This window comes from Enhydra lutris, unplaced genomic scaffold (genome assembly GCF_002288905.1).
Source record: "Enhydra lutris kenyoni isolate GAN:26980312 unplaced genomic scaffold, ASM228890v2 scaffoldscaffold3, whole genome shotgun sequence".
NCBI lineage: Eukaryota > Metazoa > Chordata > Mammalia > Carnivora > Mustelidae > Enhydra > Enhydra lutris.
The window spans coordinates 72,082,491-72,098,540 of NW_019154087.1; the positions used below are offsets into that span (position 1 = coordinate 72,082,491).

General features: G+C 47.0%; 1 protein-coding gene across 1 annotated transcript in view; it reads right to left on the bottom strand.

The window, feature by feature from the left end:
• The window catches only part of LOC111155460 (scavenger receptor class A member 5), a 126,973-nt gene that overhangs the window by 57,157 nt on the left and 53,766 nt on the right, over positions 1-16,050 (bottom strand). The gene's annotated exons all lie outside the window — the stretch shown is intronic.

Here is a 16,050-nt window from a genome sequence, read left to right on the forward strand (position 1 = left end):
CTGGAAGCGTAGCCGAAGCATTGTCAATAAAAGTAGAGGGTCTGGGGAAATGAACCCATGACCCAATCACCACCTAAGTAACCACAGGAACTGTCTGCCGAAGAAATCCTCACAGGCCAGGATTTGGTTTTAAAACCAGTGTGTTTGTCCAGTATTTGACCCAGATTGGTTGGCAAGTGTTAGAGACAGGGTGTCTGGAAAACAGAAAGGCCGATAATTTAGTTACAGTCCCTGCCTGTGATGCCCCTGGAGTTCAAAGAGACACTATAGCTTATCAGCTGCAATAAAGAACACTCTGGGCTTTGCCAATTCTGGTTTGAAACGTGGGATTTGTGAGTGACTAAGGGGAACAGGGCAACCTACTTGCTTTAAGTTCCAGGCCTGCCCACACCATGAAGTAGACAATCTCCTTTACTCCCCCTCTCTGTTGGCTCCCTGCTCCCTCCTTCCCTCCGCAGGTGGTGCCCATGCCTGACAGGTGTTCTGTGCCTTTGGATGGTCCTGGCCTTGCCCAGCAGCCCCCTCCCCCGAAACTGCCAGCTCTGGGGCCTCCTCTCTCTGTCCAGGAAACTGGGCTGACAGTTGCCCACGTGGTAGTGATTGACAGTGGGCTACCCCTGCCCTGAGAGTTCATTTGGGTCTTTTATTATTGTTCATTGCACAACCGGTGTTAACATACACCCAAATAAAAGAAAGAAAATAATTCCTCCACAATCCCACAGCCTCCAACAAAGCACATTGGTTTTCTTTTTCTGGCTCCACCCATAGGCATCCTCATTCTTTACAATTTGATTTCGGAGTTGTTTTTCTTTTTTTCCTAGTATGATTATTTCACAAACATGTTCCCATCATTCTCTCTCTCTTTTGTAATTATGATTTTGGTGGCTGCACCCATAGAGTCCATCAAGGAGATGTGTTGAAATTTACCCATTCTCATACCGTCGAATATTTTTTTTCAGTCATGGACAATAAATGCAGAAAGGTCTCTCCTTGTTTTGAAAATGTTCCTGACGATAAATTCCCAGAAGTTAAATTAGTAGATCAAAGGGTATAAACATTTTTGTGATTCTTTTTTTTTTTTTAAGATTTTATTTATTTATTTGACAGACACAAACCACAAGTAGGCAGAGAGGCAGCAGAGAGAAAGGGAGAAGCAGGCTCCCCACTGAGCAGAGAGCCCGATGTGGGGCTCGATCCCAGGACCCTGGGATCATGACTTGAGCCAAAGGCAGAGGCTTTAACCCACTGAGCCACCCAGGTGCCCCAATTTTTGTGATTTTAAAGAACTCCAGCCAAATCACTTCCCCCAAAGTTACATCTATTCATGTGTCCGTCATAAATGTTCTGGGGTGCCTGTTGAAACAGGCAGATAGAAAATCAGTGCAGCTGAGTACCCCAATCCTTGTATTGTTAATTGCACAGATGTAAAACAGTACCTTGTTATTTTTTATGTTAATATATTTGCATTTGAGAAGAGAAGTGGCCTTTTCAAGGTAATGCATCAGCTCAAAGGAATGGTTTTGATATTTTAGGTACCCATGCTAATCAGAACAGAAATTACTTGGAGGGGTAAATAGTATCTGGGCATCAAATCATGCTGCATAAGCCCAGAGCAGCCTCCCCTTTTTTTTGGGCTCACTTACCCACCCCAGAATGAATTATCTCCTTCCAACGGTCACAGCGTGTTCTCACCCCACACCACCACCACCCACCCTCTTCCCCCATTTAATTCCTTCCAGATGTTTGCTGTCCTCAACAGGGAACAATTCTTCCTTGAGTGTGACTCTCTTAATTCATGTTTATGCAAACAGTTCATTTATCTCTCTGCCCGGCATATTTTCTTTTAAAGTGCTTTCATTGTTCCTCGATGTTAATACTTTCACAAGGGGAACGAGAAATCATAGCGTAACAGTAATAACTGGCATTTCCCGAGGACTTGCGATGTGCTTTTCACATGAGTACACTCGATCACCTAACAACCCTATGAGATAAGTATTACTAGGACCCTCATATTCCAAACGAGGAACCCGAGGCACTTAAGGTTAAGGAGCTCACGAGGTCACACAACCAGGAAAGGGAGGAGATCACCTTGGGTCCCAGGCAGTGTGGTTCCAGAGTTCCTGGCTCCTGACCCCTCTGCAGTACCACTAAAGGAGGGAAGGCACAGAACCATTTTTTTAACAGAGACAGGCAAATGTGGACTAAGCTTGTAAGGTAGTGAGTTCCCCATTGTAAACCCAGGCGGGAGTCAGGCTGCTCGGCAGGAATCAGGCAGACATTCAAATTTGGATTCTGATGCAGCGCTGAGGGCTGAATCCTAATTTGTGTATTCCTGCATGTAAGAGTGTGCTAATATATGATGAATGCCTTGGGGGCTGCCTTAGGCTGCACCTGAGGCTAGGAGGCTTGCTCACACACATCTCCTGCAGCCTTCTTACCTGCACAGCCATCGAGACTTGCCTTCCCACCTATACCCTGGCCCCGAGTCAGCCCTCCGTTCTGTAGTTGTCCTTTATAGTCATGAAAACAAAAATCACATGCTGGTCAAGTGAAGGTGCTCCAGATGTGACTGACCTCAGGGCTGTCTTCCCCAAATGCCTCTGGCATACCTGTCATGCCGGCAAGGCAGAGGACCTGGTGTGGGCCGGGAGGAGAAAGCCAAGCATTCTGTTTGATGTTTAGTGGCCTAAACCTTGGACCACTTTCTCTTTGTATGAAAGTTCACATCCATCACCTCACTTAATTTTCAACATAACTCACCTTGGGAGGTAGGCAGGGCAAGTATTCATAATTTCATGTAAGAATGAAAAAAAAAAAAAAAAAGAGGCTCAGAGAAGTCAGAAGATTGCCAGGGGTGTAAAATACGGAAGAATCGGGGTCATGGGTCCCTTAATCCAGCCCACTGTCCCTCTCCACTTGCTGCTGGGATAGTCCAGCACATGCTGAACTCCAAAAGCTCTATGGGAAGGGGCAGCAGATGCCATTTATTAAGCACCTGCTTCCTGCCAAACTCAGTTCTTATCTCTTATAGGAGATTCTCTCTTCCCAACAACCTCACGGAGTAGGAATTACTGTGCCCATTTTCAGGTGAAGAAGCGCAGGAAGGTAGCAGAGCACGAAAGCAGGCTCAGCCTGCTCAGTCTCTGAAGGTCCTGGGGGCTTTCTCACTTTTCCTTCCTTGCACAAAACAGCACAGGGCATCTGTCCCTTATCTTTCTAGGGGAGCGTAGCTGGAGGGCTCTGGCAGGCCCTCTGGAGGCCCTACTCCAGCCTGCAAGGTGGAAGGACTAGTTAGTGGCTCGGGAGGGCACCAAGTGAAGTGGCATCTGAGCAGTCTGAGGGGAGGTGGCCCATGTAGGGGATGTGGGGGGGTGTTTTGGGGGAGGCAGATGTTAGAACAGGGCTGGAGGCCATGCAGTTCTCCTGTGGTCCTCCCAAGCCTGTGGGCAGGTGGTATCACCATTTTATAGAAGAAAACACCAACACCAGAGACAGTAAGTAACTAGCTCCTGGCTACCCTGCCGCAGGAGCCCACTCTTCTTCCATTGTGCCATGCAGTGGTATTGCCTTGTGTTCATTTAGGCTGGTGACACTGAAGACAGGCCGGCAGGTGGGTATCAGAATTCAGAGATCGTATAAAGCACACACACGGGAAAGGATGGGCTGAAATGAAACAGCAAAGCAAGCATGTGGATATAAACACCAAGGGAAAGAGAAGGGGCCTTCTTTCAGGTGGTCTGCAGAGCTGACTTGAATGTGCTGAGCTCTGGATACATGTGACTTTGACAGAAAATGAAATTGAAAGTGGAGCATAATATTCCTCCAGAATTGCCGAACGATGAGGATCTCAGTAGAGCTTTAGCACTTAGAGTGATGCAGTTTTATTAGGGTTCCCCTGACGTCGTGACGCAGGAGAGAAGCCAGGCCAGCCTCAGGGCATTCCCCCAGCCGGCCCACAGGGCTCCAGGCTGAAAAGGCACTGTGCTGGCGGCTTCATGCCCTGCGGTCGCCATCTTGGAATTTTGAGAATTTTTTCTTGGAGTTTTTGTAAGTGAAGTCTGATGGGGCCTTGGCCCCTCAGCTCATGTGCAGTCCCACCTCCCGCGAGCCTGGGATGAGGCCTTGGCCTCCCAGTCCCACCCCGGGGGACCCTGCAACCCTCACTTCTGCCCCCACGGGGATGCCAGGGTGCAGTCAGTTCCTACGAGGATCTGTACTCATGCCTGAGAATCTTTGCGCCTGTTATTGTCATTGTAAAGAGCACATAAAAACCAACATGACAGGTGGTGAAACAATAGAAGAAAAGAAACAGCTTCCCCCCCCCCCTTTTTTTTTTTCCTGTTTCTGGAACAGGGAACCCTGCATTTTCATTGGTGCCCTGGGCCCTGTGAATTATGTAGCGGGTCCTGGAGAAAACTAACAACCATTCATCTTCTGGGGCCTGTATAGCAGCCCTGAATAGTTAAATCCCAGGCAGGTCTATCTTAGTTGGCTCGGGCCACCATTAACAGAATACTAGAGCCTGGGTGGCTTAAACCACAGACATTTATGTTCCAGTTCTGGAGGTTGGAAGTCTAAGATCAAGGTGCCAGAAGGGTTGGGTTCTCCTGAGACCTCTCTCCTTGGCTTGCAGACATGTGTCTTCTAGTTACATCCTTTTCTCATAATGTGCATCCCTGCTGTCTCTTCCCTCTTATAGGGACACTGGTCCTATTGATTAGGGTCCCACCCTTATGACCTTATTTAACCTTAAGGACCTCCTTAAAGACCCTACTCCAAATGCAATCACATTGGGGGTTAGGGCTTTTACATACGAATCTGGGGCACAGGGTAATTCAGTCCATGGGGTGTCTTTAATATCCAGTTACCAGGAACTACACAGGCATAGAGAATGGGTTTCTGCCACATTCTTGGGGATACAGAGAATAATATTTATGTCCAATCTACTCTTCCAAGCAGCTGTGCAGTGAGAAGTGATCAGAACAGGACAGATCTGCAAGGTGACTATTGAGGGGAGCAGGTTTGGTTTATACTGCGTGAGGTTTCTAAGGTACTTCCAAGCAGAAGTATCCAGAAGGCTGTTGGAAGTGGGCCCCAACCAGGAGAGAGTTTGCAGCTGAAAGTGCAGATTTTGGAATCCCCAGCCCTACATATATGTTGATGTTGCACAAATCAATGAGGTCAACCATGATGACAGGACAAGTCTTGGGGTGGGACTGGTGTCCTGAGGGGAGAGGAGGAGGCCCTGTGCTACCGATGAGCATTAACAGACATTCTGTAATGCCACCTCAGACAATGAGCTCCCTTGATGCAAGGGAGGCACGTGGTCTCCCAGTCTTCTCCATATCTAAGCTCTCAGTTTAAAATACTCCATGAAGGTTTGTGCCAACACAGGAGATAGTCATGTGGTTTGGTCAAATAAATGTCCTCACATTTGTGGCTGGCAAAGACAGGCCAGGAAACAATGCTCAGCCTTTCAAGAGGCTCTGCATGGCTTATGTTTAATGGGCTATCCGCCAGGGACCAATCACTTATAGAGAGATGGGGGACCCTCTTGGCAGCCCCAACCCAGACACCAGGTGAACTGTTTACTTCTGTGGGGAAACTGTGAGGTCCTATAAGAGATCCTGAAAGGATCACCTCAAGAATTATGGCCAAACTGGTCCCTCTTCTTAGAATGCCTTGTCTTTCCATAACTATTTGTCTTAACCATCATTTAGTTCACACTTCTGAGAAGCCCTCCCAGAGCCTTCTCTACTCTCAGCTGGATAGAATTGTCGCTTTTATCTCTATTATACTAATAATCACCATAAAATGCAATGCAGGAGCTAATCATACCCATCAGCCTCTCCCGTTATCCTGAGAGCCCCAGGGGGGCAGGCACCGTATCTGTTCATAGACCCCAGGCACTTGTTCAAGGAATTGAGTGGGGAAGACACAGGCAGGAATTACAACAAAATAACCCCTTTTTTCAGTATAACTTAACATTAGAGTACTGTAGGGGGTTGAATAGTGTCCCCTCAAATTTGTGTTTACCTGGAGCCTCGGAATGTGACTTTATTTGAACCTTATCTGAAGATGTCATGAGTAAAGGTAAAGTCTTACTGGATGAGGATGGGTTCTAAACCCAGAGACTGGCATCCTTAGAAAAGAAGAGGACACACAGAGACACAACATGGAGAAGGTGGCCATGGGAAGATGGAGGCAGAGACTGGGGAGATGCAGGCACAAGAGTAAGAACACCAAGGACAGCCGGCAGCCACCGGAAGCTTGGAGAGATGCAGGAAATTTTCCCTCTGCGCCTGCAGAAAAACCCAACCCTGCTGGTGCTTTGCTCTCACACTTCTCACTTCCTGGGCTTTGAGAAAGTGGGGTACTTTGCCAGGGAGCCGCAGGAGATGAATGCCGGAAGCCCTAATCCTCAGTGGGAGGGCATTTGGGGGTGGGGACTTTGGGATGTACTTAGGATGTATTTTATTTAGTTATTTAGTTATATAAAAGTTATTTATTTATTTATTTGAGAGACAGAGAGTGAGCGAGCGAGAGAGAGAGCACGAGCTGGAGGAGGGGCAGAGGGAGAGAGAGAAGCAGGCTTCCTGCTGAGCAGAGAGCCTGACGTGGGGCTCGATCTGAGGACCCCAGGATCATGACCCGAGCCAAAGGCAGTCGCTTAATGGACTAAGCTCCCTAGGTGCCCCGGTGATTAGGTTTAGATGAGGTCCATGGACCTCATGCTGGGCTTAGTGTCCTTGTAAGGAGAGAAAGAGACCCCATGAGGACCCAGCAAGAAGATGGCCGTCTGCAAACCAGGAAGAGAGCTCTCACCAGAACCCGACCATGCTGGCACCTTGATCTCAGACCTCCAGGCTCCAGAACCATGAGAAATAAATGTCTGTTGTTTAAGCTGTAGCAGCCTGAGCAGTGTGACCCTGGGCCATCAGTGGGTGGTCTCAGCACAGCAGCAGGACCACCGGGGTGGGGAGGGGGGTCTTTAGCTAGCCACATAGGTGTCATCCAAAAGGAACACCTGCAGGATGAGGGCATCTCAGCCATGAGACAAGTCAGTGAGCAGGACTGTACGGCCTAGCCTCGAGGGGGAGAGCTGGGAAGGGCAGGCTCGACACAAGCACCAAAAGCAGGAGCCAGTCCTGGAGCTAGAGGCATAAAGGAATGGAGCCTGCTGAGGCAGAGAGAGTGTGAGGGGCTCAGGATCCCAGGACAGCTGGCAGTACAGTCAGGGTGAGCCCCAAGAGTCCTGGGGCTCTTGCAAGGTCACATCTGCATTCTAGACCCAGCCATTCACCAGATGGTGGGGGATGGGTTGCTCAACAGAGCCTGACCTTGGCCACATGTGGGCATGGGGAAGGACTGAGGCAGGGGAAGTGAAGCAGATGGGGAAGGGAAGTATTGGGGGACACTCATAAGAACCCAAAGAGGAGGGCAGCAGATTGGTACATTTTTGGTGAGATGGATCGATCTATCTATCTTTAAGTACTATATACCCTTGTTTCCAGCTCAGCAGGATGCTCGGGATAAACACATTTACAGGCTGGACATGAAATTTTTCTTTGCTGGTGTCCCCCCACCCCCAGCCCCTACAATACACAAGAGGGAGCCAGGAGCTTCGAGCTGCAGCTCAGAGCAACATGGGGCCCCTTGAGAAAGAAGCCAGACATGCTCTCTGTCCTTGGGCGGGTGGCCTGTATTTTCTGATGCCCTGTCAGGTTGGAGACTCATCAACCAGTGGCTCTCAGGGTGACAAGTTTTGTCTGATGAGGTCTGGTGTCCTGACTGCCTACCTGTACTAGCCTTTATCGGGTCACTGACAGGCAGGAGCAAGCAAAGATAGCCAGTTCTGAGCCTCACATGCAAGGTCCAGCTAACAGGCAAACGGTGAGGACCACCTGCCCACTGGAATTGGCTGCAACCCAGACGTGCAGCCTTTGCAAATAGATCCTGTCTCTGGCCCTTCGGTGAGCCCAAACTGCGAACTGGAGGGTGCACGGACCATGCTGGCTAGTGGCCAGCTAATGGCCACAGATGCTCATATTAGGATGGCCTGGTACAACTGCAAAGGAAGAAAAATATTTTTTTTCTACCAATATGTTTTTTCTACCAATATATTCATTACTTTCCGCAGAGGTGTGGCTGGATACCCTGAGCTCCTGGCACAAGGGTTCCTTTTGGTGGTCCAAGTAGATGGAGTCTCTGATAATTTACCACCTGTTACTGTGGAAATGAGATCCAAGATGAATTATAAATCAAAAGACTCCTTTTGAGGAGACTGTCACCAGGATTCCCATTTCAAGACTAAGAGCATCTGAAATCATGACCAGAGATGTCAGGAAACGCACTGTTTCGATGGCATGCGTACATCTAGGAAAGACTAACTCTTTGTGAATTCACAAGTGGAACTAGGGACTTGCTGTTTAGACAAACGCCTAACAGAACTGTGAACCAGGTAGGCGGTCAGTGAATAAGCTGTCAATGATTGAGTGAATGATTCGGAGGTGGAAAGCATGCACCTGCCTCTCTTCCCAGACATAGAAGGGCTTGGACGAGCAGTGATGGACGGAGCAGCCCTTGGGCCCTGCCTCACACTCTCAGCCCACATTTGATCCACCCAGAGCCACAGGGAGCCACGCACAGGCGAGTGAAAGCCGGCAGCACTTCACTGCATCTACGCTGTCCTCTCTTGCTCTCCTCCAGGCTTCTATGACTTCTCAGAATTGTGAAAACCACCTGGATGGCATCCATGAATGGCCTTGATCCTCAGAGGAAACCTGCCCTATGAGGTCAGGGGCCGGTGGATAAAAGCTCTTCACAAGACAGCACTTCTGCAGCCCTTGCTCATTAGATGTCCTCGCAGGACTGGCCCCCAGTGGCCATGGTGGAGACCAACTCAAGGATGCATCCTTGTATTAGCTTTAACCTTCTTTCTGATCTTCCCCATTCCCCACTCACTGCTACTTGCCAGGATCACTTTTCACAATCAACTTCCAAGCACATATCTCAGGCTCGGATATCCATATCCCAAACTAAGACAAGAGGCATCCCTTTCTCCCTCAGCACTAGGGGGCTGGCTCTCTTCCCATCTTTTTTTGTTTTTTCGTTTTTTGCGTTTTGGTTCCCTGTTGTCCCAAGAGGCCACAGATAAATTCGAAATTAGGATATTCATTTTTCATTCATGCATTACTTCGTTCAATACCTGTGTACAAGGTACTGACTCCCTATACGGGTCTGGGTGATAATAATACAGAGCAGTCTAGAATGCAAGCTTTGCTATCAAAAAAAACTTATCATTTACTTAGGGAGAAAACTGCACACCAAAAGAAACCTGTTTAAAACTCTTCTGTTCTACTGTGTTTCAAAATGTCCCTTGGGAACAGAACATGTTAAACCCAACATAAAGATTATCTGAAGAAGGTAGATAAGATTAGTGTAATCAGCGGACATTCTTCAGTAGTCGGGGGTAGGGGTGGCTTCTGTTTATATTTTTGTCAGATGCCCCCATCAGCAAAGCAGAGAATGAATTGGGGAGGTCAGGAACTCAAGGAGGAAAGCAGGGTAGGAAGGCTGTGGTCCAGGTGACAGAAGAGGGTCTAGAAGCAAGACCATGCCTGTCAGGATGGAGAAGAAGGGCACACAGAAGGCATGATGAAGAAATAACATTGTCAGAACTTGGTGACCTCTTGGAATGGGAGGCTGGCAAAGAGGAAGGCTTCAATACCACTGAATGACTTGGCATCTGGTGGCATGCAGTCCTCAGCCCTGTTGAGCCAATACGGAGCTGATGACCGACCGCAGATGACCAAAGCTGGCAAGAGTAACGTTGCAGATGATGAAACTGAAATCCAAAGTTACTGTAATAGATGTGAATGATTACACATGACAGAGGACTGCATAGAACAGAGACAAATGTGGTATTCTGCCTTTACGGTCAGACTCCAAAAGAGTCTGGAGTCCACATCAGTCCATCTGTATTTGTCAGATTTCTACCTATACCTTGGTCACTCCATACACCACCCCATGCCACTTAGTCCTCAAAACGACCTGTGAAATAGGCATTGTTTGCCCTGTGTTGAAGATGAGATAGCTAAGGCTTACAGAAATTAAATCAATCTTCCCCAAATCTCAGAGCCAGGGAAGGATGGACCCAGGATGGGAGCCTAGGTATTCTGATGCCAACTCCAGAGTTTTTCTCTCTCTACTAGACTCTCCTCTTGGCTTCACATCATGGTGGGGGGAAAACAAACAGGCACCATGGAAAAGAGAAGTGGGATGATGTTATAACCAAGTGTTGTAAGTGAGATTACTGCTTGTGGTTATCCTAACTTGCACCTGAAATCCCCCAGTAAGCTTCAATGGGTCATCTAGGGACAGGCAGGTCTACTATACATTGTCCCTGTGGATGACTTAGTTGTTGTTTCCCTCTCTCTTTCTGGTCTTTGTTTATTTTATTTATTTATTTTTGGTCAGAAAGATCAGTTTTTGAAAACACAAGTAAGTGGTGTCTGTGTCTGCTCAGGCCGCCATCACAAAATATCACAGGCTGGGTGGCTTAAACAACAGACACCCAGTTCTGGAGCCTGAAAGTCTGGGATCAAGGTGTCTGTGGGGTTGATTTCTCCCGTGGTCCCTCTTTTTGGCTTGGAGATGGCCAGGTTCACCCTGGGTCCTTACTTGGTCTTCATTCTCTGTGTGTCTGTGTCCTCATCTCTTATTATAAGGACACTAGTCATATTGGATTAGGGCCCATCCTAGCAACATTATTTAAAGACCGTATCTTCCAACAGAGTTACATTCTGAAGTCCTGGGGGTTAGGGCTTCAACAGAGGAATTTTGAGGGAAACACAATTTAACCTATGACAAGGTTGGAAAGTGAGGCCCTTTACTGGAGATGAACTGGGAGGAAGGCGGGGTGGACCGTAGAAGTGACTGCTGATTTCCAAGCCTTAGTCATACCCTTAGATGGAACCAGGCCCACAGACTCAGAAGGACTTAAACTGCGGCCCTTGTGAGCCTCATGGGCCCAGGCTGCTGTGGGCTCTGAGTACCAAGCACTTCTTCAAATCCCTGCCACCTGTGGGTAACACACACTTGGGGTCTGACAATTCTGCTTAGAAACTTAAAAAATCCTCTTGTGGGGAATCTTCTCCAGACTTAAGTGGTGCTTGTTGGTCCATTCTTGCAGTTAGTGCCAGGAAGTGGCCTTCAAAAACTTCGTCATTGAATATAGTTCTAGAAACAATAAAAACTTCTCCTGACAAACCCAAAGCCTATTCTCAAAGCACACATGGAAAATGGAGTCCCGTTTAGAGAAAGTGACAACTTGCCTGTGATACACTGATTTTTCCTAGTATAGCATTTCAGGGTTTAAGCTAAAGTCCCCACTGATAAACAATATAATCAAGCCGCCAATCTGTAATGACACAATGCAAGAATGAAGGGTGTAAACACCACTCTTCTAGAGCCCAGACTTGCTCTTATCCTCAGCAGTTTTCATCCTATTTGAAAAATAAAGGGACCCCCCCCCCCACCCTTGCTGGATTTCCCTTCACATGATCCTTTTTATGCAAACATGGTACCTACCTATCACAAAGCCAAAGCTCCTCTCTAAAATCTCATCCCATCCCTGAGCTAGCCAACTGACCAGTTACATATTTCTAGAAGCAAACAAATGGCTTGAACTTTATTAAGAACTGACATGAGATAATTTCAGCACTTACTGCAGAAATATCCTCTGCTTATGGAATAATCAGGCACAGAATATTTAATAAGAGGGAACACTTTCACCGAGCCAGCCCTTACTGACCGTCAGGCATCGTGCTAGACGCTTTCATTTTCATTTCATTTTTATAGCAGTCCTCAGAGATAGATGTCATGGGGAAACCTAGAGTTTCTGATCTACAGGCCCAAGACTCACATCAATGTGAATATTATATGCAGGGGGGTACCTGGGTGGCTCAGTCAATTGAGCATCTGACTCTTGATTTTTGGCTCAGGTCATGATTTCAGGGTCATGAGATTGAGCCCCATGTCAGGCTCCATCCAGGCTCAGCACGGAGTTGGCTTGAGATGCTCACTCTCCCTCTGCCCCTCCCCCTGCTCATGTGCTCCCGCTAAATAAATACATAGGTAAATAAAATCTTGAAAAAGTGGTGTGTATGTGGTAGAACAGACATTTTTTGTGTTCCGTGACCTTAAAGAGCATGCCCCTTCTCCTTGCCTCACCCAAGTCTGGGTCCATGGTCAGGAATTGGAAAGAATACTTGTGTGGCTCTACAAAGACTCTCCAGGGCTGGCCACTGTGTCGGAACTGAGGTCTGTGCTTGTGAGGTGTGGCCAATCTCTTTCTCAATCTGATGACATTGTTCCAACCTCCAAGCTCCCTTTGCTGAGTCCCCCAGAGGGACCCCTTGTCCCTGCCCTTCTGACCCACAAATGTGCGTGGCAGCCCTCAGCAGGAATCAAATAAGCAAGGGGAAACATCAGGCCTGAAAGTTATCTTGGCAAGCATCTGGATGCTGTTCCTTACTTCACAGTTAAAAGACAAGGTTCTAGACAGAAGGACCCTCTTGTCCCAGGTCAAGAGAGAGGTAAAAGATGGGCCATCTGTTGAGATGGATGGAGGAAGAGAGGAAGCTACTCCTGAGTACAGGCGTCTACTTAGTACCAGACCATGGCCTGCGTGTTGTTAACTATTTTATCTCATGTGATGCTCTGAGATCATTGTTCGTATGTCCAATTTTAGATGATATGTGTTCTGTATTGTATAATATATTACATGTACACATAATATTATATATGTATAATATATAATTAAATATACAATTATATAAAATATGAACAGATAAATAGATAAAATATTATATATGTATAATGTATACAGATATATAAATTAAATGTATATTATAATTATATAAAACTTATGTATTATATGTATACATATAATTGTTTCCTATAAATTATGTCTTGACATCTTAAGAAACCTTTCTAGGTGGGGAGAAACTGCTCCTCCTGGATCTAGCCAATTCTAGAGATTGCAAAGGGCCCAGCCAGGAGCACGCCTTTGCTATCCAATCTGGAGCCATACCTCCTCTCTCTGGCCCCCAGAAGCAGTATTCCTCTGCCTCCATCACCCCAGCAACAGGGAGGAGGCAAGTAGAGACCACCTCTGTAGCCTAAATTCCACCAAAAAGATCGAAACTAGCCAATCCTAAATTACGTTCCCGGCGCTGCCTTGCCTTTCTCACAGAAACCACAATAAAGGTCTTGCTCTCCCGGTTCCCACCATGCCCACCTTCGGCCTCCTGCTGCTTCCCCATGCGGCCTTGTGTGGGTGCCAGTGCCTCCTATCCCCAGGACCCGGATGTCCACTAAACTCTGCTTTCCTGAGCTTCTCCTCTGTCCCCTCTTGTGTCACCACCTGACAGACCAGTTCAGAATAAAAATACAAAACATGTTCACGTGTCCAGGTTTATAGGGAAAGCCTGTGGAGATTGAGTGGCTCATTGGAGACGACACTGCGGGTAGATGGCAGAGCCTGCTTTCAACCCCAGCTATCCAACTCTGCCCTACCCTAGTGCGCGGCCCACCCCCCTTGCTCTAGCAGGAGCCTATTCCAGGAGTTATGGGAGTCTCACTCCAGCTCCCCCGTCTGCCCCTAGCCAGTCACATGAGGCCCTAATCTGACATTGGTGAGGGCAGCAAGCGTGTTTCTTCGTTTCTATCTTTCTGGACAATTTGTTCCATAAGTGCTTGTTTTCAAACAGCTCCATATCAGTCCCCCAGGGTTTCCACCCGGCTCTTGGTTGGACGATTTTCTCAAATCCATCTTTCTTCCCTTGTTGAGCCTGTCGTAAAGTACTTTAAGGAGGTTGGAAATGATTCTCGCTAAGAGGCATGTAAGGAATCTGGGCCACACTTGCCAGGAATCTAGGCACTTACTGGGTTTCCTCTTCTCCAAACATGAGGCTGGCAGCCCCGTGTCAGATCTCTCATGTTGCTGTTCTTCCAAAATCAGACTCACGGTGCAATAAGATGCTTTGAGCTGAAAATGACCTGAATAATCATTTACTTCTCATTTTCAGATGAGGAAATGAAGGCTGAGAAAGGGGATATGAAATGGTCCAGGTCATCTAGATGTTTGGCAGCAGAACCAGGGCTAGGACTCATATTTCTTGAAACCCAGGTCCCATCTCTTTCTATCAGACCACCTGCTCTTCTACCCACCTACCCGCTCATCCATCTAATCCATCCATCCATCCATCCGTCCCGCATATTGTCACTGACAATAATGCAAAAAGCATTTCCACCTAAACAGAGCTTTTCCAGTGAAAAACCTTGACACTAAGACAAAGAGTTACATTGAAGTATTTATTGGTCCCCAGAGCATCTTGAATTATTAGCTTGGGTATTTACAGTATTGCAAAAGAGGCATCTGAAATCCTGCCAGTGACAATCGTCAGTTCCAATCATGTGAGTTCAGAGCCTTCCTACAATAGGGAAAAATTTTAATAACAACTTTAAACATATTGTAATAAAAAAAAAAAACACTGCCTACATGTCATGTTTACAATGTCAGTTTCAAAAACTGACAGCTTTGTGTGAAGGACAAAAGATGATATAAAAGAAGCAGATTTTAGAATTTCATAGATACTAAGAATTAGGTGGGCCCTTAGATGCATTAGAAAAGAAGGAATATTGAACTTACGATCCAAAGGCCTGCCCATCACTTAACTAAGATTCATCACTCTGAGTCTGTTCCTTTCCATCTAAAAATAGAATTAACATCATCTACCGTAGGGTATTGCTGTGAGGACTAAAGAAAAGAATAAACTTTAACTGAGCACTTACTAGGGGCCAGGCACTCAGTTATGTGTTTTACACAGATATTATCTCATTTGAGAAAAACGCTGGAAAGAAAACCCCACCTATACTGCAAAGCCCTGTTCAAGTTCAAACTATTAGTATTCACATACGCCCTCTGCTCCAGCCTCCCTCTCTTTCTTCATGGACTGTCAGATCTGTGGGCGTTCGTACTCATTACAGAACATCAAATAGGGGTTTATATTTCACAAAGCACTGTCATGCACTTGATCTTTTTTGTGTTTGTTACTTTTTGGTGACCTGAACACACAGCTCTTCACCTTCTTTGCCCACAGTGTCCCCCAGTACTGTTCACCCCAGGACCTGTAATCATTTGGTACTTTTACAAGAGATCCCAGAACATCGACTCCCCTCTTTTCAAACCACCCCTAAGCTTGTTGGGTCTCTCACAACTGATCCTGGTAACTTAACCCTCCTCCATTTGCTCCCCTCTGGCCATACTTGAATCACTGTTGGACCTGGATTCAGAGCTGCTTTCCAATGTCCCAGGCCTCTGAGGGAGTTTACCTACCTTTCTACACATCAATGATAAACCCAACGCAACTGCTTGTAACACCTTTCCTTGCTTTACCTCTTGGACCACACAATACTACTGGAGAAGTGTGCGGACTTAGCCCAGGCTCATGCTGTTTGAACATTCCTGGCATTGAACTACTTTGAGTCGGTTGGTGGGCTGGGAAAAAAATCCCTTAGCTGTCATTCTAAACCTCCTCCAAGCCCCCTAGTGCCCAAGCTGGCTGTAGCCCTCACTGCTTGAGTTAAAGTTGTACCTACTTTACCAACATGAAAGCCACTTAGCATGAACTCTATGTCCTCTGCACCTCACACCTCTCTGCATCCACAATGTTTCCTCTGGAATCAAAGGGTGAAGCATCCAGATCCCTTCTTGAGGTGACCTACAGCTTCTGTGTTCTTTACCACACCACTAGCTTCCCACAGAAAGCATGTGGGGGAGATGCCTGTGATTCCTTCAAGGACTAACGCACAGCTGGAGTGCCCAGTGGGAGGACGGGCGGGATGTGTTATGGAGTTACCTCCCAACTAGGGAGGATTCCTCACAAGAGAGTCATTTAAATATCTGAAGACAGATCTCCTTTCCTTAAGGTTTCTAGTCCCTCCACGAACAGAGTCGTTTTTTGAATGTGTTTCAGCTTGTCT